The 27,507-nt window shown below is 40.8% G+C and overlaps 1 protein-coding gene and 1 long non-coding RNA gene across 10 annotated transcripts in view; one reads left to right on the forward strand and one right to left on the reverse strand.

The window, feature by feature from the left end:
• Positions 1-21,245, reverse strand: part of FREM1 (FRAS1 related extracellular matrix 1) — a 165,256-nt gene extending 144,011 nt beyond the window's left edge. For 2 of the 9 annotated variants that reach the window (XM_072841402.1, XM_072841400.1), the window contains exon 1: positions 20,564-21,234. The gene's annotated coding sequence lies outside the window, so the exon portion shown is untranslated. Of the gene's footprint in view, positions 1-13,876; positions 14,079-20,118; positions 20,191-20,563 lie in introns of those variants that run through there. The other 7 variants (XR_012037985.1, XR_012037986.1, XM_072841396.1 and 4 more) reach the window with 7 other exon arrangements.
• Positions 17,412-21,047, forward strand: LOC140641467 (uncharacterized). The gene is made up of 2 exons (XR_012037987.1): positions 17,412-19,874; positions 20,649-21,047. It is a non-coding gene; the product is annotated as an uncharacterized lncRNA (long non-coding RNA).
• Positions 21,246-27,507: the final 6,262 nt, after the last annotated feature.

The raw sequence follows: 27,507 nt of genomic DNA on the forward strand, positions 1-27,507 counted from the left end.
ACTGCTTACTGAGGGGCAGGCATCATTTAAAGTACTTCAAATATATTATCTTTGTTTAATTTCTGCAACAGTTTTAGGAGGTAGATGGTGATTTTACAGGTTTGGAAAATGAGATGCAAAGACGGTAAGTAACTTGCCCGCAGTCATCAGGTCATCAGCTTGACTCCAGAGTCTGTGTCCTTGTTACTGCAACTTAGTTTTGTCTGACTCCAGGACCCAGGCACTTAACCACGCTACATTATACTGCTTCACATCACCACAAAAATCTTAGACTCCTTGCAATGGCTTCACTACCCAATCCCCCGGGGTCATTTTCTTGAAGCCTGTTTACCCTTAGAGATTTTCTTTAGAGTTCCCGACAGCAACTAATGACTCTTGCCTAGTTAAAGTTTCACTGAAGGCAATGCTCTCTCAAAGAAGTGGCTGTTACTTTAAGAGGAGATAATTAATGCAGATGCCCCAACTAAGCAAATCTTGAATCTCATAGCGTTCCAACTCATCACACTAGCAGCACAATTTAAAGGCCTCAAGGCAAACAGGCCTCCTCAAAATTCCAGTCTATTAAATCAATAAAATATGTGTTGATTCTGTTTATAACACTGTGTTTCCTCCACTCTGCAATTTTTTTCTAAAATGCAATCTAAATCACAGAATGTATGGTTTGGGAGAAACTTTAGAAATCAAATAGCCCATATCCTTCATTTTTTTCATCAATTTATTTGCTTTTATGAAAATAAACCCCTTTATGTATATTGAAGAAATACATGTTCATTATGCATATAAAAGAAATACATGCTAAAGGATAAAAATAAAGAAACATAAAGAAAGGGGAAAAAATACACTTTCCTAAAACCCAAAGAAAACATCCTTATGTGTATGTATATACAATTTTTAAAGTTAATTAAAATCATACTATAAAAAGAGCATGGACCATCCTTTCCTATTAACGTAACATTCTAGTTTAAGCATCCTCCATATTATTAAATACTCCTTGTGATCTTACTTTTCATTTGTGCATTCTATCCAAGACATGAATATACTATGATTTCTACCATCATTCTATTGTTATGTTGAAGCACTTACCATATCAGTGGATTGTGATGAAAACCCCTTAGCTATACATTAGTTGATTTTCCTATTTCTTTCCTTTTCATAGTTTTCTAGCTGTGGAACTACAGGATCAAAGAGTATCAATTTATTTTGAGGCTCCCTGATATGCATGCTTTCTAGAAAGATGGTGCTAATTGGACATCCTTACTAGTCTTGCCCACATTCCACATCATCCCTTTAATCTTTACTCACTTCCCAAGTGAAATGTTGTATCCTGTCACTATTTTAACTTGCATTCCTTTGCTTACTTGAGATTTAGGTTTTTGCAACAATCATTTGTACTTTCTCTTCTAGAAGCCCCTTCATTTTACAGAAGAAAGTCCTGTGGCAGTTAAATGACTTTACCAATGCTGAAATACATTTCTAGGCACAAGATGAAATACATATCTAGGCAATCCTACCTAGCATACCACATCAGCAAACCAAAATTTAGATAATTTTCATATCCCTGTAAATGCTCTGCTTGACCAGACACACAGTCTATTCAATCTTCCAATCCCCAAACACCAAGCCAACTCTGAGACTTCTCACTCCAAACAAGGTTGGCGGTGTGGCCCCACCCAGTCAGATATTCTCTAATTGTTTCTTCCTTGTTCTTTATTCTTTATCCTATAAAAACTTCTTGCCTTCTGCCCCCATTCTGCAGTTCTCTGAGACCGTCCACTTCATAAAGTGTTAAATAAAGTTTGTTTGTGTCACCTAAATTGTCTCCTTTAATCTGTTTCTCAACATAAAGATTACATAGGTATCTGGAGACCAAGCCTGGTTTGGAAACTTAGTTCTCATAACATCCAGACCACAGCAATGTCCACTATCCATGCAGCTCGCTTAAATCACAGATGCTTGGTCCAGAAACATCCCTTTCAGTACTCTTTCTTCCCTGAATTCAGCAAGTCCTGACAGACTCCCAAAACTAAGGAGAGAAAGCCTTCCCTCAGGCTATTCTGTCAAGACCAAGGTTGCAAAGATGGATCTTTGACCACCACACAAATTCATTAGAAGGTTACCATTCTCAGATTTTTCAACAGTTCAATGCCTATCCAACCAGCAGAGGCCACATTTTGCAAATTGTGTTTATTAAAATACACATTTGGGGGAAGTTAAAAGTTTTTCACACAAAAATAAATGTCTTCTATATCCAAATCTATCTGAAGCACAGAATGCTGAAGTTTTTTATTTAAGGTTCACAATGCGATATGAGCATATCAGAGGCTCTAAGAAGTCCTGAGTAAAGAAAAACTTTCAGCCTGAAGTTTGCAAATGAACAGAAAACCCGCCCCACCCCCATACAAAACCCAGGTTCTTTGAAACATCACTCAAGAAACACTAGGTTAAAGAGTTAAAAATGACTGAAATATAGAATGGCAACACGGTATCTCAAAATTTCTGGTCACACCTGATAAAATCATACTTAATGAAGTCTACATCAGAAATCCAAATTCCAGACCACTCTTTGGAAACCAGACATCTGGCCTTTCTCTACAAAGATCTTCCACTAAAACTCCCTTCAAAGGTAGAGAAAATGGATGGCAGAGAGGATAATGGTTTTGTGCCCTCGATTTACAGTTGTTTTTAATGACTATTGAAGTTTCTTTAACCATCAAAGGCATTTCCTTGAAGATTAGGAATGGCCATAATTTACATTCACTTTGCTTTTAGCCAGAGGGATGTATCAGACAAACTTTCACAACAGCTTGTTTTAATTGAATAACTTAAACAGAATGAAAACCATTCACATTCACTCTGGTTGACTATAACTGGTACTAACCATGTGTACACACCCAGACTTCTTACACTTAGGACCTTCCCACCCAGAGTCACCCTATCAAAATTGGTTTTCCTCTTCTTGAGTGAATTTTGCATCTTCTTCTTTTTTTTTTTTTTATGATAGTCACACAGAGAGAGAGAGAGAGAGGCAGAGACACAAGCAGAGGGAGAAGCAGGCTCCATGCACCAGGAGCCCGAAGTGGGATTCGATCCCGGGTCTCCAGGATCGCGCCCTGGGCCAAAGGCAGGCGCTAAACTGCTGCGCCACCCAGGGATCCCCAATTCTGCATCTTCTAACTCACTATCAAATACCAAGTTGTCCAGAAGTGAGATTCTGTTTCAATTCACAGGAAGTCATGTTCAGAAGTTCATCTTCTGGAAACAATCCCCTTTTTAGAATACCTGGTTCTCTGTTTGAATAGGACAAATTCACTTGTTCTTCTAAGTAAGGCATAAGCAGTTGTAGAATACCCACTTTGTGACGAGGGCTATAAGGGCTAGGATTACAAAGACAAAAAAAAAAATCTTGCTCTTAGAGAGTTTATAGTGTAATGGAGAAGGACAGACATACAAACTATGAATTAAAAAAGAGTGGGTAGTGCTCTAATGGTGGAATGCATTGTGTGCTACAGGAGTAAATAGGAGGGTGACATTTGACTCAGACTGGGCAGAGGGGAGGTCTCCTACAAGGGGAGAGAGCTGGATTAGAACAAACAGGATTTATTTAGAAAGGCAAAAGGGGCATGGTTGAAGATGAAGAGAAAGAATCAGAGAACCAACAAGCAGATGTTATGTCAGAAACATGTTTTTTGTGTAAATGAGTGGAGAGGTAGCTGACTTGTGTCAGTTCACTAAGGTATAGCCCCTACCTTTGAGAAATTGAGGTCTGCAAGAGATTCCTAATCAAATACTTTACAATACAAAATGATATTGCTACAATGGCATATGAGCAAAATGCTCTAATGAGTTCATCAAACTCAGCAGTTTACACTTAAAGAACTTGTACTTTTCAAGATGAACTACTTTATGGTGAATAGGATTGCTCAACATTCAGAAAACTACCCAGTGTGATGTCTGGGTGGTACAGTGTGGTTAAGGGTCTGACTCTTGATTTCAGCTCAGGTTGTGATCTCAGGGTTGTGGGATCAAGCCCCGAGTTGGGCTCCACACTCAGAGTAGAGTCTGGCTGAGATTCTCTCTCCCTTTCCCTCTGCCCCTTCCCTGCTGCTCTCTCTTGCCATCTCTCAAATAAATAAATCTTAAGAAAAAAAAACAAAAAAAAAAAAAACAAAACCTACCAAGCATAGCTCCTTGAGCGATGCTACAATAACGCAGACCATCTTACTTGCATGCCATAGCTAATGATAAAATCCAAAATCACAGATGTCTGGTGCAGAAAAGAGGCCAACCATCACAAATAGTCCTGTTAAAAAATCTGCTGAAATGGAAATGCTTTTTTTTAAAGGCAATATTTTTAAGGAAATAAGTATGAATTTGGAAAATACTTTATGAACAAAGATACTCATTACCCCAAACTGGTAAACCCAAATGTCTAACAATAAGGAAATGACCAGGTAAACCCATAGTACACCTGAAGTTTTGTAAAAATAATATTTATTTTCTCAATTTTTAAAATAGTACAAGTTCATTGTAGAAAATCTGAGAAATAGGGCAGCCCTGGTGGCTCAGCAGTTTAGCGCCGCCTACAGCCCAGGGCCTGATCCTGGAGACCGGGGATCGAATCCCATGTCAGGCTCCCTGCATGGAGCCTGCTCCTCCCTCTGCCTGTGTCTCTGCCTCTCTCTCTCTCCTCTCGGTGTATTCTCATGAATAAATAAATAAAATCTTAAAAAAAAAAAAGAAAATCTGAGAAATAAACAGAAGAAAATAAAAACTATCCAAAATTCTAACATGCAGAGACAATACTGTTAATATTCGGTCTTCTTTCTTCTACGGATAGTTATAGACTCTGTTTTTAATTTAAATTCAATTAATTAACATATAGTGTATTATTAGTTTCAGGGTAGAGTTCAGTGTTTCATCAGTTGTATATAACACCAGTGCTCATTACATCATGTGCCCTCCTTAATGTCTATCACCCAGGTAAACCTTCCCCCTACCACCTCACCTCCAGCAAGCCTCAGTTTGTCTCCTATGATTAAAGTCTCTGATGGTTTGTCTCTCTCTCTGATTTTGCCTTTAGTTTTCCCTCCCTTCCCCTGTGCTGCTCTGTTTTGTTTCTTAAATTCCACATAAGAGTGAAATTATATAATTGTCTTTCTCTGATTGACTTATTTCACCTAGCATAATACCTTCTAGTTTCATCCACGTCATTGCAAATGGCAAGATTTCTTTTTTGATGGCTGAATAGTCTTCCACTGTGTGTGTGTGTGTGTGTGTGTGTGTGTGTGTGCGTGTACACCACATCTTCTTTATCCATTCATCTGTCAATGGACATTTGGGCTCTTTCCATAGTTTGACTATTGTGGATATTGCTGCTATAAACATTGGGGTTCAGGTGCCCTTCGGATCATTACATCTGATCTTTGGGGCAAATATCTAGTAGTCTAATTGCTGGGTCATAAGGTAGCTCTATTTTAACTTTTTGGGGAACCTCCATACTGTTTTCCAGAGTGGCTGCACCAGCTTGCATTCCCACCAGCAGTGTACAAGGGTTCCCCTTTCTCTGCATCCTTGTCAACATTTGTTGTTTCCTGACTTGTTAATTTTAGCCATTCTCACTGATGTGAAATGGTATCTTATAGTGGTTTTGAGTTGTATTAGAAATGCTTTTGATGACTTAAGAAACCAGGTGATAAATGATAAAAAAAAAATGAAATGTTGCTTGAGATTAAGTCACAGTACATAGAAAATCACAGAATTCTAGGGTTGAAAGGAGCTTCTCCTCCAAATTTTACTTAAACCAGCATTATCATCATCAGGTGTTATGCATTTACTTTGCATCTGACCCTGTTTCACAACCACCTTTGGAGTGGATTCTATTCTAAGGATTCTGATTCTAAGGTAAATAATTTGTCCAAGGCAAATACTAATAAATGATTGAGCTGGCATTCCAATCCCAACAGACAGGCTCCAAAGCCCATGTTCCTGAACCCCATGCTCTACACTCCAGCACACACATAGAGGTCAAGGTGAGGAAGTAGTGGCCTTAAGGGGCTGAGTGATTTGCCAAAGGTTAAAGAATTGCTTGGCCTGCTGCTTTATTCACTTATACAAGCAGATTATGGAAAGCACATCATAATATCAAGTACTGTAGTAAAGTTAAAAAAAAAAAAAAACCTACAAGTGGTATACATGGATCCTGGCAGTAAGGAGACCCAGACAATTGTTTGAGAGTACTTTTCCTGGGAGCAGGCCTTCCAGAACATGGGCAAAGCCTTCAATCCCAGCAAGATTTGCCAAGTGAACATCTCTTGCCATCACCTAGCTGCCTGTACCTGCCCTTTAAGGAGATGAGTGTCACTACAAGAAAATGAACCCTTAAAAAATGGCAATTCTTAAAACCAACGAACAATTAAACTTATGAGAACTCTAATGAGAGGCTTTCCTTTCTTCTCTGCTGAGGATCTTAGCACAATTCTGATGTTCAGCTGTGACCTACACATCACTTTATTTAACAAATATTTGTTTGTTTCACAAATATTTGCTTTTTATAAATAACTTTGAAAGGATGTACAAGACAAGGAGGAGGAGGAAGCAAGGGGAGTTTAATGCTCTGCTCTAGGATCACAGTTCAAGAGAAAAGAAATGCAACAGTAATAGGCACAGAGGCCAGACTATAAATCAGATCTACCAGCTCTCTCCCCGTTCCACTATTTCCTTGAACAAGGTCATTATTCTTCCTTGGCCTCTGCTCCTCTCCTATACGATAATTGATACCTTGCAGGGCCATTAAAGTAGTTAAATGTGATAATGTATGTAAATGTATTACTTACCACTCAACCAAAGTCCCCAGGGTGCATGCACATGCGCACCCACACAGAGAGCAGGCTGTCTGAAGGAAACTCAGTCCTTTTTGCCCAGGCCAATCAGTTTTTTTTTCCTAAAACTTGTTGGAAAAGTTACCACTGTAATGGATACATGTCATTAAACAGTCATCAAAACTCATAGAATATACAACATCACATATGAACCTGGATGAAACCATGAGCTTTAGATAATCATAACTCACTCATCAATTGGCTTATCAATGGTAGTACACCATACTGATACAAGATGTTAGTAACTGGGGAAACTGGGGAGATGGGGTGTATGTGAGAACTCTGTTCAATTCTTCTGTAAACCAAAATCTGCTCAGAAACTAAGTTTTATAAATTAAAAAAAATTATTATTTGAGCCATCCTTGACCTGTTCCATGATTTATGTTGAACTGACTCTCCAGTCACACCCAACAGAGCTAGAAATTTTTCTTAAGAGCAGTATAGTGCCATTAGCAACAAAAAAGGAGCAAGCCAAACCACAGTGACTTCTTGCTCCTTGCACTTCCTGATGTTCAGAATTGAGCATGATTTTATCCACATTGTATAGCTCTGTTCTTCCTCAGGATCTCCAGCTACTCAAGTGCCAGCAAGGCTTGCGGGCCACAGGACACTCCCACACTGAGGTCCCATATGTTAACCCAGCTCCAGTATTAGTTCTCCGGCACACGCATGAGTCCCTGATGCCTCTGTGGTCCGCTGAACTTAATTGCATTAAGATGAGTGGAAACTTAATCTGCTTACTTTGGCAGAATTTGGGGTGGGCTGTGGTGAGTGGGAGGGTGGGAGAGTGCTCTTAGGCAATGAGATTAAAAATGCTTCAGTACTACTTTAAAAACAAAATCTCCATAAACATTACAGGCTGCAAATAAAAAGTATCTGAATGTCTGATTTGATGACTTATTGTTGAGTACATGTGTGTGCAAGAATATAGCAATGTATAAGAATGGCATCACATAACAATTATAGACACCACCAAGTCAGAGAAATGTTTTAATAAAGAGATAGGTGCAACTGGGTGGCTCAGTCAATTAGGTGTCTGACTCTTGGTTTTGGCTCATTTCATGATCTCAGGATCCGGAGATCAAGCCTGTTGTCTGCCCTCAGCACATCAGCACAGAGTCTGCTTCTCTCCCTCTCTCTCTCCCTCTGCCCCTCCTCCTGCTCTCTCATAAATACACGAATTAATTAATTAATTAATTAATTCTTTAAAAAGAAAGACAAATAGGGCGCACACAAGTGGTCTTGGTTTAAACACTGTTTTAGAGTCCCCAAGATACAAATAGACTTTTTTTTTTTAAGTGGGCTTGCAAATCATTTGTCTAGAAGTGAGAACATATTTACCATGGGCAGAGCATCCAGACTAGCTGACAAATGCAGTACACACTGTGATGTCACTGCACAGTATGTAAACTCATCATGGTGGAAGATATTTCTGGGGAAACCACACTAACATACCTGTTCTCTAAAGTATTGGCCAAAGGAGCTGAGACTCCTTTAAGGGGTGTTTTCAGTTTCGTACACCAAAATTACAGGGCACTATTTGTGTTGTAACCATGCTCCAAGGTGCTAGGGTGCTGTTTTCACAGACCAAAAAGTAAAAGGCGCCCCCAGAGTTATGCAGGGTGGGGGCTGACCCCATGTCTCCTGAGGCCTGAGGAAAAGTAGTGGCTACGAAAGAGACTTCACTCTCATGGCTTCGGCCCTATTTCATTGTTGGAAGGAAGTAAATAGGCTTTGTGAGGGCTGATGATGGTCTTCATCGTTGACAATATTCCAGAAATACACCAAGGTGAAAGAGTTGCCTTAATGTCACTCCTAACCAGCAGGGTCCCATTTCTGGCTTCTTATCAAGATCACTCACATATCATCTCAAATTTCAGATTTGATTTGTCTGGGTGCGGTCCAGCCATCTGAAATCAAAAGTTCTCTGCAATAAACTACAGCACTTTATTTTCTTCTCCTCCAAGTAGAAGAGGCAAAAGGGGCTTTAGGGCCCAAACACTGAAGGCAGGTTTTTTGGCATGTCTGAAAATTATCAGGGTGTGATGAAGTGGTGGGTGTAGGGCTGGGGTGCCACCTAGACCAGTACCAGGAAGAGGCTGAAAGCCAGATCCAGCTTGAAGGTGACTGGGGAGCAAAGTGGAAGAGGAGAGGGAGACAGGATGGCCCCAGACAGAGAGGAAATGAAGGAAACTCCCTGACAGCCTAGCTGGGAGGCCATTCCTAGGAAGCTAGTCACATGTGTGACAAGTACAGACATGAGGCAGTGGCTTCCCAAATTAGCAAACTCGTTAGAAAGGAAACAGTCTAAAATAAAAGAAATTAACATAAAGTTTAGCCAGTAAAATTTTATGCTAGCACTAGTTTCCATTGCATTCCAACTTTTCCCTCGCTGTGACTCTTTAAAGACACAGTTAAATACATGTATTGCAACCACAAATTTTATTGCCCACAAGGCTAATATTTTTCCATGTTTTTTTTTATAGTATGATATATCATACCGTGATGGAAATAATCTTTTGGGTTTAGGCAGGAAGTAATAGGTCTCCCTAAAATCATTACTTACAAAGTCATTATTGATCAGATTAGAAAGGGATTTGAGGCTGTCAGCTTAATCATCTGCTGCAAAGCACAAACATTCAGATCTTCTGGTCTGTAAATTAAAAATCTCTCGCGTGATCCCAAAGTCTAATTCCCTTTTGTGTTCCTAATGTATCAGTTTCTTTCTTGTCAGTTCCTCAATGGAACAGTGGCCATTATTTCATGCCTCTTATAACATTTGTTACCACAATCGTGACTTTCAATCTTGTCCACTGGAGCCCATCTCACTACCTCCAGTCTTCTGCTTGGATATACAATTTGTCTTTTTCTACTCAATTAAAAAAAAAAACAAACACAAGGATCAGTTTTTTGAAGGAAATAACTGGTTTTTTTCTTCTTATATAAAGAGAAAGTCAGATAGTAATGCATGACATTTATGTCATGTTCTTCAGTTCACACATCTCTTTGTAGGCAGACCTCAATTAAGCCTTTGAACTAAGGGTTAAGTACTTTGACTAAGCCATTCACTTTTTGAATCCTTTGAAGGTGCAAAAGAACCTCAACCTTAAAATAAATATGTTACTTATACCTTCTCAGACTTGTTTTCATTATCTGTACAATCAGGATCCATAACACTGATTTCACAAGGTTACTGTAGAGATTGTGTTTGTTGTCATTGTTGTTAATTAACAAATTCAGCTGCCCTCACATTATGGGCACATGTGCTCCTTGCCATGTCATTGTCTTAAAGTCCTTAGTCTTAATCTTAAAAGTCTGAAAAGTCTAGGTCTTAGACCTTAAAGTTCTGGTGTCGGATCTCTCTGGCCACAGAACTAACTATTCAGACATGACGCGTGCAAGCCCCAGGCTGTTCTTGACAGCAAGCCTGCTGTGCAACACCAATATGATCTCGGAAAATATCTCTATTAGCTTAAGAGGTTGTCATCATTTGCCGCATTTTTTTAGAGAGGGGAGGGAATGAGGGGCAGAGGGAGAGAGAAAGAGACGATCTTAAGACAGGCTCCACGCTCAGCATGGAGCCCAATGCAAGGCTCGATCTCACAACCCTGAGATCATGACCTGGGTCGAAATCGAGAGTTGGATGCTTAACTAACTGAGCCAGAAGAGGCACCCCATCATTTGCCATTCTTAATGCAAACACTTCAGTGGGGGAAACAATAGATGAGGACCTGAGCCTTCCTACCAATGCATCTCATAGCCTGTGACGTCCATGAACTACAAGGATCCTAGCACCAAAGCAACTGACAAAGTTACAGACAAGGAAATGTCTCTGTATCAGAGAGTAAATAAAGGCCAGGAGTTTCCAATACAGCAATCCAGCAACAATCAATGTAGGAGGCCTCATAGCATCTACAATGCAAAATAGTACACAGAGCACATTGCTCTCTCCTAGCCTGAAGAGTTGAACTGGCATTGTGCAGGTTTTGTAGCCAAATGAGAAAAATAAAATGGGTTTCATCAAGAATTTTTAAAAGTGCAAAGCTAGTCCTGCCTGAGTAAGTTTCCTTGTCACCTTATCCTGAAGCCAAGCTCTAAATCCAGAGTGTATTACAAATCTTTTTTTAAGATTTTATTTATTTTTTGAGAGAGAGCAAGCAAGAGAGTGCACAAGCAGGGGGAGCAGCAGAGGGAGAGGGAGAAGCAGGCTCCCCCCTGAGTAGACAGCCCAATGTGGAGCTTGATCCCAAGACCCTGGAATCATGACCAGAGCTGAAGGCAGATGCTTAACCAACTGAGCCACTCAAATGGATTTCTAAATGTGAATTTATAAGTCCACATGTTTTATTTTATTTCCTTCTGAGTAATAATGTCCTCAGAATTTGGAAGATCAGCTAACTAATACCAGGTAGAGGCCTTGACATGGTAGCATGGTATTATTTATGGGCTGAATTTTGTTCTCCCCAAATACATATATTGAAGTCCTAACCCCTAGTACCTAGAATGTGACTATATTTAGAGATAGTCTTTAACAAGGTAATTAAGCTAAAATGAGGCCATTAGGGTGGCTCTTAATCCAATATAATTAGTGTCCTTATAAAAAGAAAAAATTAAGACACAGATGGGGACAGAAGGAAGACCATGTGAAGACACTGGGAGAAGAAATCAATTCTACAAGCCAAGGAGAGATGTCTCAGGAGGATCAACCCTATTGACACCTGGTTCTTAAACTTCTAGCTTTTAGAATTGTGAGAAAATAAATTTCTGTTGTTTAAGCCACCAAATCTGTAGTCCAGTGTTATGGCAGCCCTAGGAAATTCATACATATGGTAAACAAGATATGAAGAGGATACAAAAACCAGTGTGAAAGTCTTTGGGTAGCTACTTAATATAGTCCAATAGCCACTCAACTGCTGTTCCTTTTGCACTGAAAAGTCACCTCCAGTGACCTCTTAATCACCAATCAGGAACTCCAGCAGTGGTTATTTTTAATTGTTCCAAGAATGCAAAGGGCTTAAGGCATCAACTATTCTCCAATATTCGAGCAAAATTATTCTTTTTTTAAGATTTTATTTATTTATTCATGATAGACATAGAGAGAGAGAGGCAGAGACACAGGCAGAGGGAGAAGCAGGCTCCGCGCAGGGAGCCCGACACAGGACCCAATCCCGGGACTCCAGGATTGCGCCCTGGGCCAAAGGCAGGCGCTAAATCACTGAGCCACCCAGGGATCCCCGAGCAAAATTATTCTTATAAAATGCTGTGATGTTTCCTGCAGATCTACTATGTGAAAGCCAATGGGCCTGAGCAGAGGCCACAGTGAAGAAAGAGATCAAAGTAACAAGCTGTGACAGGTGGGTAGCAGGAGTCTGATTTTCTTAAGAGGAGGCAAATATTGAAAGAAAAGGAGAAGAAAGAAAGAAGAGTAACCGGAGAGGAAAGGAAGAGAAAAGGCCCTTGTGTCTGGAATTTACAATGAACTGCTGGTGCACCAAGTCACCCCAACCATAAACATGTCCTACACTCAATGACTTTACATTAAAAAGGTTATATTGTATTTTAGAAATGAGCCAGAAATGTATTCTATACTTGGTAGAAATCAATTCTTCAGGTGCGTCGCCATCCTTGTTTGTTTTTATTGTTGTTATCCCTTTGATAAATGGGCTTTAATCGGCAGCCAGTGGCCCTCCCCATAGGAGAAGGCAAGCCTGAAACAGAAGAGCAGCCACACCAGTGAGTCTTGAGGACGTGGTGACCTTAGATTTGGATGCTGGTCCTGCTGCCTACCGGTGACATCATCTTGGCCAAATTAAGTTCTCTTAGTCTCAGTTGTCTTAGCAGTAAAAAAAAAAAAGGACTGAAACACCAACCTATGGTTGTGTTGTGAGAATCAAATGCAGAAATACGTATGTAGACATTAGAACTCAGTGGGTGTTCAATAAATGTTAGTGTTCTGATCACTGCTACTACCATCACTACCACTACCACTACTATTACTCCTACTACTCATCAAACATCTTCTTTTCTCCTTTCCCACCATAGGCCTCATCTTGACCAACTAGCCTACATCCCAGTCTCTACTCACCCCTCACCACTTTGCATTCCCTAAGACCACTTGATTTTGATTGCCACCACAAGTCTACTGAAATAGCTATCTCAAAGGCTGCCAGTGACCTGCTAATTGATATATCAACTTGAAATTTTCTCCAACAATCCTCTCTGATCTTGAGCACCTAACAGTGCCCTCTACCCACTTTCTGGGTAATTGCTTCTTTCCTGGGTTCTATACCTCAATATACTCCCGGTTCTCTTTCTACCTAACCACTGCCTTTTTCTCTTTTATTTGCTCTCCATTCTATTTCTTCCCTCTTTGTTTTTATCTCCTTTGGGTCACACTGCACTGCTAAAAATGTAGCATTTCTTAAAACTTCGAGCTCCGCTGGCTTCTCACCTCCGCTCTCACAGCCTTTGGCTAACACCTGTAGACTTATGCGTTCCCAAACCACAGTCCTACCCTCTCCCATAGCCTCCAGTTACACATTCACAATGACCTGCTGGACCCTTCCCATCTCTATGTCCCTGTTCATGTCTGCTCCTTGCCTGGAATGTCTTTGCTTCCATCCTTATTAAAATCTTTATGTATTGGGGCACCTGGGTGGCTCAGTGGTTGAGCATCTGCCTTTGGCTCAGGTCATGATCCTGAGGTCCTGGGATCACGTTCCACATTAGGCTCCCCACAGGATCCTGTTTCTCTCTCTGCCTATGTCTCTGCCTCTCTCTCTGTGTGTCTCATGAATAAATAAATAAAATCTTAAAAATAAATAAATAAAAAATAATAAAATAAAATAAAATAAAATCCTTATGTATTAAGGCCTCATGAAATACTTCCTTCAAGATGTCCTAAGATATGATCATTCCATTTGGAAATATTTCTTTCCTGCTTTTCAGAAGAATCGAATTTTATTTAAATCCATCACGGGGCATTTATCACATCCTACCTGATGGAGTAGCTATTCATCTAAGTGTTTTGAAGGCAGGAGAACAAAGCATCTATTGCATGTGATATATGCTCAACACGTCTCAGTAAATGAAAGCAGCAAATACAGTTGAACTATGCCTTCACACACTGACATCTTTGAACTCTTCTCATTTAAACTTGAATATTTCTGTGAGTCTGGGTTATAGAGATGTGTCTAGTTTTCCCTCTAAAAAGAAAAAAGGAAAAAAGAGGTTAGAGACATCCTTTCTCTTAAAAGAAACATCTTGAGTGGTGCCCATAGCTCCATTTTTGGCCTCCTCTGGCTAAATCATTTTCCAAATTCCTAAACCAATATAGAGAAGACAAGCTTATCCAATGAACAAACAGCACAAATTCAAAAGTGTAACTGTTATCACTGGGAACACAATCAAGACCGATTGTTGTTGGTCTCAACAATCGGAGGCTGGAATAATGGACTGAAGCTAGTAAGTTCACGTTTGGGAATGTAAGACTACATTCCCAAAAAATCAACTGCATGTGAATGGGAAAGAATAGACCTACTTTGGCAGTAATTTATGAAAAAAAAGAGTCTGTCTTCGAACTATTTGAAAAAGGAATAACTTTACTCTCTGGGTCCAGGGTGCAGAACCTTGGATAGGTGGAATTGTACCCTACTTTTTTTTTTTTTTTTTAAGATTTATTTACTTACCTGAGAAAAAAAACAAGAGCATGAATGAGAGGGGCAGGGGAAGAGGGAGAGAATCTCAAACCAACTCTGCGTTGACTGTGGAGCCCCACACAAGGCTCGATCTCATGACCCTGAGATCACATGAGCTGAAACCAAGAGTCAGACCCTCAACCAACCACACCACCCAGGTGCCCTGCACTCTACTTTTAGGAGGAATTTTCCTTTAGAGTTGTCCAATAATGGCACGGGCTGAGATATAGACAGAGGAAGGGAGAGAGTGTGGATTAGGTGCTTTCTGAGGTCTCCTTTAACTGTGACACTACATTTCCCTGCGTGATTGTCCTCTGCCCATCTCTCCAGTCTCTTCTCACAGGATTCTCCTCCTTGCCCCTGACAAGCTACTCACACAGCTCTTCCTTCTTAAACTCACTACCCTGCCCACTCTGAGCCTTTATATGTTTTACACATACACGGCTATTCCATCTGCCATGAATGCCCTTCCCCTATTTCTACCAAACTCTCGTTCCCCTGGCCAAATTCTATGCATCCTTCAGGTCTTAACCTCCCAGACCAGTGTTATCTGCTTGCATAGAATCCTGCGATACCCTTACCACAAGTGGCATTTTAATTGTTTATTTGTAGTCATTTTATTAAAAGTCTGCCTTTTACCATAGTCTGTAAGCTTCTTGAAGATAATAACTATGATTGTTTTGCTCACTCAAGTCTCTCCTGCCCTGGTCATCAGCTCTGGCACAGAGAAGCTTAGTAAATATTAGTTGAGTGACTTACTTATCACAGTGCAAACACTGGACCTATAAGAAAAAAATTAGTGGAAGACAAAAAAAGACCAGGGGGCAAAGCAGGGGGAGCACTGCATGTTTGAATGCCTGTCGTTTCGTCTGGTGATAGTTCACAGGCTGCCCACGGGGAGAGCCCAGAGTTTCAAATTCTCAAACAAACATTTCCCCCAGAAGTTGGGCCCCTGGCTACAAAGGAGCAAAATCCTCCCAGCCAAAAAAAAATAAAATGATTTCTTTCCTGATGTATTTATCTGAAATAGCTATAAAAGTCTTCCATTCTGGAGGGTCAGGAAGAAATGAGGACAGAATGGTTTTAACATTGGCCCTTGCTCTCTGTACTAATTGCTTTGAGAGTCGAAAGCTTGTTGAGTCTGTTCCATCTGGGAGAAGGAATCAGTGGGACCAAGGCCAGAGAAGTGGTGGGCTGACATCTAGTCTGTTTCGTCAATGAAATCTGGAAGAAAGCTTAATTTCCCATTTCTCTTCTCTTTTCACCTATAAATTGAGGGGCTTGCCACATGTGTGATCCTTGCCAGCCTTCACACCTGTGTTAGCGCTCTTCCAGAGAAGAAATACTCATTGAGCACTCGTCATATATCATGGACCATGCTAGGTGCTTTCCAAATATCCTTTAGCTCTCATGAGCATCTGCTAAGTGTCCATATCTTCACTTTACTCAGAGGAAACTTAGTAAGTAACTCAGTCAGCATTACAGAACCAAAGAATATTGCAGCCCAGGACTGGAACCCAGCTGAAATTTATTCAAAGAGTCTTCTTCTTTTTCTTTTTTTTCTATTACACCACTCCAATTTAACATTTTAGTTCTCCATTTAATACTACTTTTTGGGTTTCAAAATAATCACTAAGGCTTATTGAATGAAATAGAATTATCCCACCACGTTACAACAAAAAGGAAGATTTACATAAAACAGAATCCAAGTGTTACTGTTGTGTGCTGCCATGTTGCCTTTCCAAGGAGGAGAATCATTTTATTTTTTTTTTTGATTTTATTTATTTATTCATGATAGTCACAGAGAGAGAGAGGGGGGCAGAGACACAGGCAGAGAGAGAAGCAGGCTCCATGCATCGGAAGCCCGACGTGGGATTCGATCCCGGGTCTCCAGGATCGGGCCCTGGGCCAAAGGCAGGCGCCAAACCGCTGCGCCACCCAGGGATCCCGAGGAGAATCATTTTAATGGGAAAAACAAATCTGGGCTACGAAAGAGATTTGATAGGAAATACCCAACAACGTTTAAACATTTGGATGAATTCACTTCTAGGAATTTCAATCCTTTCTGAAATTCTCCCAACTTCACAATGGTTTGGACTTAGCATTTACAAAATGAAGAATTTTTAAACCAACAGGAAATGCAGACCCTGGAATGAAAATCCCATGGCATGGAGTACAACTTCATGAGATCAAGTCCTGGCTCATTTATTGTACGAAGAATTTAGGGAGCATTTGTAAGTCCTGAGCAGCTGATAACACTTGGCAGAATGCAGAGATAGGATCCCAGGGATGTGGAACACCGATGGAAGGATGCGGAGCTCAGTGGGTCCTCCAGTGTTCTCTGCACGGAGATAGCTCTAAAGAAGCCAGATATGAAAGTTTCCAGGATAAAACTGAGAGTGAAGAGTGACATACAATCTTAGAAGCCTCTGCATGATGCATAAAAGGATTATTTTTGACATCATATCAGCAACCCATAAATAGGGAGGGATAAGAGTGAAACCAGAGACTCTTTTGGCACTTCCTGTAAACCTACCAACAAGAGGCCAAGAGCTTTTTGTCAAAAATATCCAACTTTGCAATATCCCTGTACTCTGTCGTCTAGTGAGTAGCTTCCCACCCAAACATAATATCTTCAGACAGCTGGAAGCTACATTTGTCAGAAGAGTGCACAAATCACAGCTATATTTCCTTATCTGGATGGCCAAGCTTTAGAACCCTTTGAAATGTTGCAGTCATGGCAGTGAGAGAAACTATAGTACAGACAAAATGCGGATTTCATTAGGGAGTTGTTTTTTTGTTTTATTTTTTTTTCCCCAGACCCTCAAAGGTCCCCGTTTGAGTCTCTCACCTGGTAGCACAAAAGCTATTAAATCACTTGAATGAAAGGGTCAGGTTGCAAGCTGTGCAAGTATGGAAGCCGTCAAGCCCTGTTCAGACCACCCAGCTCTCCAAAGCACTAGCGACACCAGATTCAGACAAGATAAGAGGCTGCTGTCCTATGTAACCTGGCCCACAGAGACAGCCTTTCTGGAGAGTTACAGGACCCCGTTGTGAGGAATGACTGTGTGCTCTGCAAAGGTAGGATTTGCCTAACTCACTCTACCGGTGGTCTCAGTTTCTTATGAGAGAAAGAAAAGTTAAAAGATATTTTTGAAAAATTTTCAGAAGAGCAATAAGCCAAGTCTTTGGGCCTGTTTTCAAAGCAAATGCTAAAAAGCTCCCATTCCCCCTTATCTGTGTTTAGAAGACTAAACCAGCCGTGTCCACCAATGTCAGAATTTCAGAGCTGGAAAGATACTCAAATTCATTTAACTCAACGGAGTTTCTTGACAGAGGAAGTGAAGTTTAGAGAGATTAGCTGGCTCATCCAAGACTGGTCAGCAACAGTTAAGACTTGAAACACCCTGAGGACCAGGGCTCTGTGCGCAAACACACAGATCTTTCTGCAGTCCTCCAAAAGTAGCATGGAGCCTGGCACATAGTGGGCACTTGCAAACATTTGGGGTGAGGAGAGGGGAAAAAAGGAAGGGACACTGATGACCACACCTATTTTCTTTTCCCTACAAATATACAACGGCATATAATGTCATTGGAGATGAGGAGGGAGGCTGAGTTCTTACTTTGGTATGTTGTCAAACGAGGACCTCAGCATAATGGAGGAATCACTTCCTGTTTCTCCCAATCCCATGGGTTGGTCTAATTGAAACTCAGTTTCTTGGAATTAGGCTCCTCCTGAACAGTCCCAAGAAATAATTCAGCTTAGCTCAGCCCCCTTCAGCCTAGCCCATCCCCAGAAGCTGAGTATCCCTGGGAGGCTGATAAAGAGAACAGCCGTGGGTTGAAAGTTTCTAAGACAAACACTGCTTGGCCATATGGGGTCAGGTCATCCCAACACACGGGGGAGGGGAAGACATGGCATGCAAGCAGCTTTGCCCAACTCCTCCTCACTCACGGGAATGGAAAGGCAAAGATGGAAAGAAGAGCAAGGAAACAAAGATGAAGTTGGTGGGAATGCTGCTTAAAAGCCCTGGTGTATCAGCCAAGCATGCAAAGCCATGTTCCATATAACTTATGTTCAACATCAGCTGAAATTCAAGTTTATTATGATATTAACCAAGTATGTGACAAGAATTTAATTGCCAAGGACAACGCAGGGCAGTGCTTTTCCAAATGTAGATCTCATCTCCTTTGGAATCACCTGGGTATACTCGCGGCCCCTCCCCAGGCCTAAAATCCTCTGGGGGGTGTGGCCTGGGCACCTGACTTTCAGCAAGCACCCAAGAGGTTCCTAAGCACACTAAGTGTTGAGAATCCCTGAGAGAGAGAGAGCAAAGGTAGTTAACATTTTCCTAGAATCATGCTGAAGGCACTTTTATCAAGTGTGGGCAGGGAACTGGGAAGTAATTCTTCAAGCTTTAACTAGAGCCAGGAATGGTGGTGTCAGTTTTCCAGAGCAGAAACCCGAGGAGGCTTTGGATCACTAAGTCTGGTCTGCGAAGCAGCCGTGAAGAGGTTAATCTCTCCAGCAAGATTCCCAGGTCATAAACTCCAACCAGCCCCCGGAAATGCTCTTTTTAAGCTGTGTAATTCACACCAGGCAACAGGACTGAGCACAAGAGTCGAAGAAAAAAAAAAAAAAGGCAGAAAAGAAAATTAAATGCCTTGAAAATTATTTCTGTGACCCAGATGAAAACTAAAAGAAACTACTCACTACAGCACCAAAGAATCTGGGTAATGCGCAGCAAGAACTTAAAAAAATCAGCCTCAAACTTGAGAACTAAATGATTTCTTTGCCCCTCCAACGCTCCTTCTCATCCTCATAAAAATAGAAACCGGGCTCTTAAAAATACGTATCTAAATAGAAGTAAACCAAAGCCAGGTATCCAGCCCTCCTGCAAATTTCGATCTCTTCCTACCAGGAGGATATTATCTGTGGTGTCAAGTTTTTCACCATTTCCCGTAGCTGAGAAGAAACCTTCTGATCTGGGCTGGAGAGGGTGGATTACACAATTGAAAACGGTGATCTCCTCGGTGGGGTGCCACGGGGATGGCTTCGGAAGAGACTCCTAAACCGTGTTACATAATAAAGAGACTCCTGCGGTGGGCATATGGGTTTTCTTTAAACAGTGCAAACTGCCACCCTCTGAGTTGACGTGAGAATTAAACTTTTGCAAGCGGACTCCGCACTTCTTGCAGGGAGCCTGGAGGCCGAGGCTCCCCGGCAAACCTGGGGCACGGCGCTACCGGAACCTTCGCACCCCAGAGGAGAGCAAGGACGCAAAGCACACGCCGACAGGTAGTGCTGTCCCTGTCCGAGCTCCAAAGCTAGCAGCCCTGGGCCCGGGGAAGCGGGGGAGTCACCGGCCCGGTCGTCTCGGGTGCGAGGGCTTCGGGAGGCAGCGGGAGGAAGGGCAACCCGGGAAAGGAGCGGGAGCCGGCGTTCCCGTCTTTCGGGTCAGCTGAGTCCTCGCTTTCTTTGCACCAAGACGCCTTTAGCCCCACGCCACAGGGAAACAGAGCCTTGAGGTCCCCATACTCACTGCACGGTCCTTGCGGGGCCCCTCCCGGGCGGCGGCGGCGGCGGCGGCGGCGGCGGCGGCGGCCGCGCACACTCGCGGACTGCGGGGCCCCGGGCCGGGCCGAGACCGCTGCCGGCCGCTCCCCTCCGCCGGCCGCGCCCGGGCGTCGCTCTGAGGTCGCGGGCTCCGCCGAGGCGCCTCACTTCGGGCCGCCGCGCTCCGCCACCGCTGAGCCCGCGCCGCCTGTCCCGCCCGCCGCGCCCGGGCACACGCGCGCTGCAGCTCCGCCGACCCCGACTCACGCGCACGGGCGCCCACGGGCGCCCCGCACACACTCGCAGGCGCGCGCGCGGCCACACCCCCACGCACGTGTGTGCACACGCACACATGCCGCACACAGGTACACGCGCGCTTCCCCCCACCCCCAGGCATGCACGCGCGCTGGCACCCACGCGTGCGTACTCACACACTTTCCTCCTGGACCCTCCAACTCTTCAAACACTTTTTTTTTTCCTTTTCCCCTCCTCCTGAACCTCTTTTCTTCGAACCAGATTCCTCCCCGGAGAGGTTTCTATTCCAATTCAGACAAGATGCTCAGCGTTTCCGAAAGGAGGAGGAAGGGGAACTGGCCCCTTTTAACTTTCGTCGCGGCCTTTAAAGCAAAAGAGGAGCTTCTGTTCCCAAGCCCCACTTTAGCTGTTCAGTCTGCAAGGCTTGTTGCGTGCTTGAGTCTCTTTAAAAAGTCACCAAAAGTCTCATTTACATAGAGTGCGTGACCCCACCAATTCAGATATCACAGGTCAAGAAACCGCCCCCCCCCCCCAGAAATCCATGTCATTAAACATGTCAGGGTTCAGTGGGCGGGTGAAAGTCTGGATCCCTAACAACTGCATAATAAAATACTTTCCTGTATTTCATCTCCACCAGAGAATAAAAGTAATGGCACACCATCTGTCCTGACTTTTAAATTGACGCTAAATAGAGAAGTCGAAGTATCATCTCACTCTGGACGAAATGTTTATATTGAGACATGTCTGGTTGTTCCAAACTTTAGCCAAAAGCACAAGGCTTCAAACTGCAAATCCAGTTCACTCAAGATGGGGTTCCCCTTCAGGAGCTTGCCATGCCATACCCCCTTCCTTGGAAACAATGAGAAGAGAGAAGGAAATTGAAAAGGAAAGAAAATTGCACCAGGGAGGAAGGAAAGAAAGAAAGAAAGCTAGGAAGCAAGCAAAAGAGAGAAAACAATTATTTTATTTTACGACATGCTTTATGGGTACTTTAGGTATACTTACTCAAAATCACCAGAAATTTAAGATCTTCTAGAATCTCTTGATTCACCCCATTTGCTCTGATAATAAATTAATGAGGGATCCCTGGGTGGCGCAGCGGTTTGGCGCCTGCCTTTGGCCCAGGGCGCGATCCTGGAGACCCGGGATCAAATCCCACGTCGGGCTCCCGGTGCATGGAGCCTGCTTCTCCCTCTGCCTGTGTCTCTGCCTCTCTCTCTCTCTCTCTCTCTCTCTGTGTGACTACCATAAATAAAAAAATAAAAATAAAAAAATTAAAAAAAATAAAAAAATAAAAAATAAAAAATAAATTAATGAAACTTCTTAAAGAAACATGAAGCTCTCTATAAGTAAACAAACACTGTTGGCTAAACACAATTATTAGTAAACAAAATACAGTGACACTGTGTGACTCCTGTGCTAATGTCAAAAGGGCAAGAAATAAAGCCTTAGTGATACAGTTAGGCAACACAATGTGATAGATGATTTTGTTCTCAGACTGAATTTAAAAATTTATCAGCTTGTGAATATCTTAATGACAAAGAAATGAAAAAGATCATAGATACTATTAGTTGAGACCCGAAGTCCATTTGATAAGAGGAATGATAGTAGGAAGTTGCGTCCATGTGCTTCTCCTAACATCTGGGCTAAATAAAGTGTATGGATTAGTCGAGAAACAGAAATAAAGGTTTTCCATCACTTCTGTGAGAAAGAAAAATACATCCAGCATCTAAGCAAAAAATAACAAACACAATTAGATTGAAATGTAGTTCAAAATGTCTGCAGGAAATATAATTTTCTTTGAGTTAATTAGTATATGTATGATGCTTGGCCTAGCATTATGCTGGACATATTCTAGGAGAGACAAAGATAGAGTTAGGTTAGCCAAAACATCTTGAAATCGGAAGTACTTGCTTACACAAATAAGTCACACTCTCTCTCTTACATCTCCCACAAATGGATGAGGGCTGTTAAAGTCAGACAATTATCAACTTCTATAATGTGCTCCTTGAACAAGTTGAAATTCAAAGCCAAATGTTAAAAAAAAAAAAAAAAAAAAAAAAAACAAGCAAAGGAACAACAAAGGATCCTGCCCCTAAAAGCATATGCTGTTGTGCTGAAACAAACTACATTTTAAAGAAATCATTCTGTTTCCAACCGAAGGGTTGGAGTGATGTGAAAGACATAAAATGTTTTGGAGATTAGCATGTGTTGAAGATTAGCATTCTCTTTTGGATTGTAGCATGTATAATTTCTACTGAACAGTTATAGAATATAGCAGTTTCTGAGAAGCACCGCCAACATCTTCACCAAAAACCCCCCATAAGCGAATTAGGAGTGCACCTATTAAATACTGCTGATGGCACCGAGCACATTGCCCTGTGAAAATGGTTTTCCCCTGAGTCTATAAAACCTGATGACCACAGGGAGCAAGGCTGCAACAGGGAGTGGAAGTGGTCACACTCTAAATAGATCAACTTAAAACAAAAACAAAAAGTAAGCAACATAAAAGTAAAATAAAATACCCCATACAGCAAGAAAAGAACAGAAATACAACCCAGCAAGAGTATTGGAGGCAGAGGCTTGCTGAGCTCGAGGTTGGGAGCTGACAAGGTGTATAGGGAATGAAATAAGTCCTGAGAGAGGCAGGAAGAAGAGTGGTGTGCTCTGCTCAAAATCAGAAGAGTGTAGACTGATATCACTCTTAAACATAAGTGCAAAATCCTAAATAACATATTTACAAATCTACACCTATTTTGATAGATACTAGGACCAATATCTAGTATCTATCAAATTTTTGGATGGCAAGGATGGTTCAAAATGAACACATCTAGCAGTTTTGTCTTTTAAAGGAGAAGAAAAAACACACACACAATTGTCTTCATAAATGCAGAAAAGCACTATTCAGTAAAACCATTACTAGCCAACTAGGAATAGAATAGAAGTCTTTCCATACAATCAGAGATATCTATCAGAAATCTTGCACTTAATGGTAAAGTTTTAGTAACAACTAAAGAAGGAACAGAACAAAAATCCCTGTTACATTGCCCACAATTCAACATTGGATAAGAGATCTTAGCCAATGCCATAAATCAAGAATAAAAAATAAGGCAGGATGATTGGAAAGGAGGAATATAACCCTATTATTTGTAAAAAGATATGAGTCTCTCTGTAAAATATATTTTTAAAATCACCTCAATGAGAGTGCTGGAAGAAGGTGCTCCTGATGGAAGAGATACTAAAGGGACAGACTTTCCCAAGCAAACACTAAGTAATGCACTTGTTAACAAAGGATCCTTCTCCTGGCACTTATTTTATGTCAGGAACCAATGGTCCAGCTGGAGACCTGAAACAATTAATAATTTAGGTCCTGTCATTTTATGACGGCTGATATTCAAATCATATACTTTATTGAATCATTAGAACAATGTTTCCCATCCTCCATTTCAAGGCTATTGATTGTGGAAATGGGAATTTCAAACTAAAAATTCTACTTATCACATTATCAAGTCCACATTTGTCCACTGAATTCCAGCAGGAAATGAAAACAAACATTCCATTTCACCATGCCCTCACAATTGAAAATACTGGTGGCAGTGCATTTTTCTCATTAATAATTAACTTGAACACAGCTTCAAATGCCAGCATTAAAGTAAACAGACATTAGGATGTCTGTACACGCATTAAAAACATGAAAAAATCATCAGGAATCCTTTTTATATCCATCTTTTATAGGAAAAGGAAAAATGCATCAAAGGCAACATAAACAACTTAATTTTACGATGTTTTACATTTCAGCTATCTGTGAGATTTGGGAGTGATTTGGTCTTTCATAGCTTAGCACCAGGAACAATTTTATCTTTCCAAGCATACATAACATAAGGAGTTAGGAGTTTTCATGTATTTTTTACTCCAGAAAAATCTCCTAATTTCAGCTCCTTCAAAAGATAATGAATTTTATATCAGAAAAAATCCAAATAAAAATAGTTGTTACCTTTATTTAAAAAAAAAAAAAATCATGGCAACCTAGGCCAAGTCTGGATACTGAACTCTGAAAGAAACAACAAACCCACAGGCAAAAGATACTTTTCACATCTTAGAAATAAATGGCACATATCTACTAACAAAATCCCAGACTTGTTTAGAAATATGAGGCTGAAATCACATACTGTACAGGTCTTGCAGGAATCAGAATGAGCTGATCTATTAAATTCTCTGCAACAAGGGTTACTGAACCTTAGTGTAAGCTAGGCTCTGCACAGGCCATGGGAGGGACAGGGATGAGTAAGACCTACTTCCTGCTCTCAAAAATCTTACAATACAATCGGAGAAGATAAGAATATATAGAGAAATATTGTATATTGAGATGCAATTAAGGATAGCCAACAATTATTGAACATGTACCCCCTTATGTATATGGTCACCTACATGCATTTATTAACTCATTTAATCCTGACAACTCTAATATCATGAGTGGATCTAAGAGCTCAAACCATAGCATCAGTTGTCTCTCCTTCCATTGACCAGCTCTGCTTTGTTTCACTCTGTATATTAACCTTATTTTCTCCTGGTAAATACAAGCTTTTCCTTTTGCTTTTTTAAATTTTTATTTCCTTTTTTTTTCTTTTTTACTGAAGTATAGTTGACATATAATATCATATTGGTTTCAGGTGTACAAAACAGTGGTTTTATATATATATATATATATACTTTTGGTTAGTGAAATGTCTTTCCTAGGATCTCCTCTTGACTGTACTCTTTTTTTTTTTTTTTTAAAGATTTTATTTATTTATTCATGATAGTCACAAAGAGAGAGGCAGAGACACAGGCAGAGGGAGAAGCAGGCTCCATGCTAGGAGCCCGATGTGGGATTCGATCCCGGGTCTCCAGGATCGCGCCCCGGGCCAAAGGCAGGCGCCAAACCACTGCGCCACCCAGGGATCCCTTGACTGTACTCTTAACGAGAAAAGGTAGTGTTGTGCACGAGCATCGAAGACATTTAGGTCAGATATTTCCATTTTCTTGTGTAAGAATTTGAACAGAATTTACCAAAATGTCATATATGCCCTGCTCCCCCTTGAAAACTCACAGGAACTTTCAAGGGGGGGGGAGTCCTTTCTTTTCTTTATTTAAATTTCTGCTATTAGTGCATCATGAATGTTTTAAAAGCACTAATTTATATGGTTTAATATTAATTAAAGGTATTCTTTACATGAATTACTTGCATTTGTTACTGATGTAGGAAAGATGTTAGGGTTCGAAGCTGATGGCCAAGGGAAAAAAAATATATATATACATATATATATATGTATATATATATATATATACATATATATATATATAATGCTCACCATGATCAGTGTAGTTGTATAGGCTTTTTTAAGGGAAAAAAGCCAGAAGCCCAGACCTACATTCCTATGGCTTGCAATCCAAAAAGAAGAGTGTAATCTTCCATATCAGTTTTAGCAGTAAAACTGAGGAAGAAGTAGGGGTTTTAGATGGTTGATACATCAGGACAATGTGGAGTGAGGAAATATTTTTCAAATAAGAATAGGGGAAGGAAAAAAAAAAAAAAGAATAGGGGAAGGAGATGGGAAAGCAACTGGGCAGGACCATTAGGCACCAGTAGAGATGTCTAGTTCAGCCTCTGAAGCAGTAGGGAGCCACTGGAATTGTGTTTTAATTGAAATATATTGGACATAAAACACTGTAAATTTAAGGTGTACAATATGTTGATTTGATACATTTACATATTGCAATATTATTACCATTGGGTGATAATTAGCACCTCTATCATGTTACATAATTATCTTTTCTTTTTAGTGTTTGGAATAATTAAGTTCTAATCCTTAGCAAGTTCAATGATTATAATATAATATTGTCCACAGTCCTTACAGTGCACATTAGATCTCTAAAGCTTAAAGAAGTGAACTATCAAGTCGTGAAACACATGGAGGAAATTCAAGTACATATTACTAAGTCAAAGAAGCCATTCTGAGAAGTCTACATACTATATTAGTACAACCATATGACATTCTGGAGAAGACAAAACTATGGAGACGGTAAGATATCAAAAGTTGAAGGCAGGGAGAGATGAATAGATGGAGCATAGAGAATTTTTAGAGCAATAAAACTACTCTGTATGATACTTTAATGATAGATACATGTCTTTATAAATTTGTTCAAATCCCCAGAACGTACAAAAGCAAGAGTGAATTTTAAAATAAACTATAGATGGGGCACCTGAGTGACTCAGTTGGTTAAGCATCTGACGCTTGATTTCAGCTCAGGTCATGATCTCAGGGTCATGACATTGAGCCCTACATAGGGCTCTGAATTCAGCAGTCTGTTTGTCCCTCTCCCTCTGCTCCTCCCCTACTCACACGTTCTAGATAGATAGATACATACATACATACATACATAAAATTCTTTAAAAAACAAAGTATACTATAGACTCTGGGTGATACAGACGTGTCAATATAGGTTCATCAACTTTAATAAATGTACCACTCTAATGGGGAATATTGATAATGGGAAGGCTATTCATGTGTGGAGGCAGGGGGTATGAGGGAAATCTCTATATCCTTCCACTCAGTTTTGCTGTGAACCTAAAACTGCTCTAAAAAATAGTCTAATAATTTTTTTTAATTCAAAAGCTAAAAAAAAAAAAAAAAGCAACGGTATCTCTCAAAGAGGAAAGACAGTCTTTAAGAACTCCACACAGAGAAACCAGTACCCTTATGTACTGTTGGTGGGATCAGAAAATGGTGCAACCACTATAGAAAACGACATGAAGTTTCCTAAAAAAATAATAATAAAAAAATAAAAATTAAATTAAACATAGAATTAACATACGATCCAGCAATCCTACAAAGCAGGGTCTTAAAAATACACCTGCATACATGTATTTCATATCACAGTTGCCAGAAGGTAGAAACAACAAAATGTTCATCAACAGATGAATGGATAAACAAAATGTGGCATATGCATGCAACGGAATATTATTCAGCCTTAAAAAGGAAGGGAATCCTGTCATATACTAAAACATAAATGAAACTTGAGGACATTATGCTAAGTGAAATAAGCCAGACACAGAAGGACAAATGCTGTAGGATTCTAC

This window comes from Canis lupus, chromosome 10 (genome assembly GCF_048164855.1).
Source record: "Canis lupus baileyi chromosome 10, mCanLup2.hap1, whole genome shotgun sequence".
In the NCBI taxonomy this organism is placed as follows: domain Eukaryota; kingdom Metazoa; phylum Chordata; class Mammalia; order Carnivora; family Canidae; genus Canis; species Canis lupus.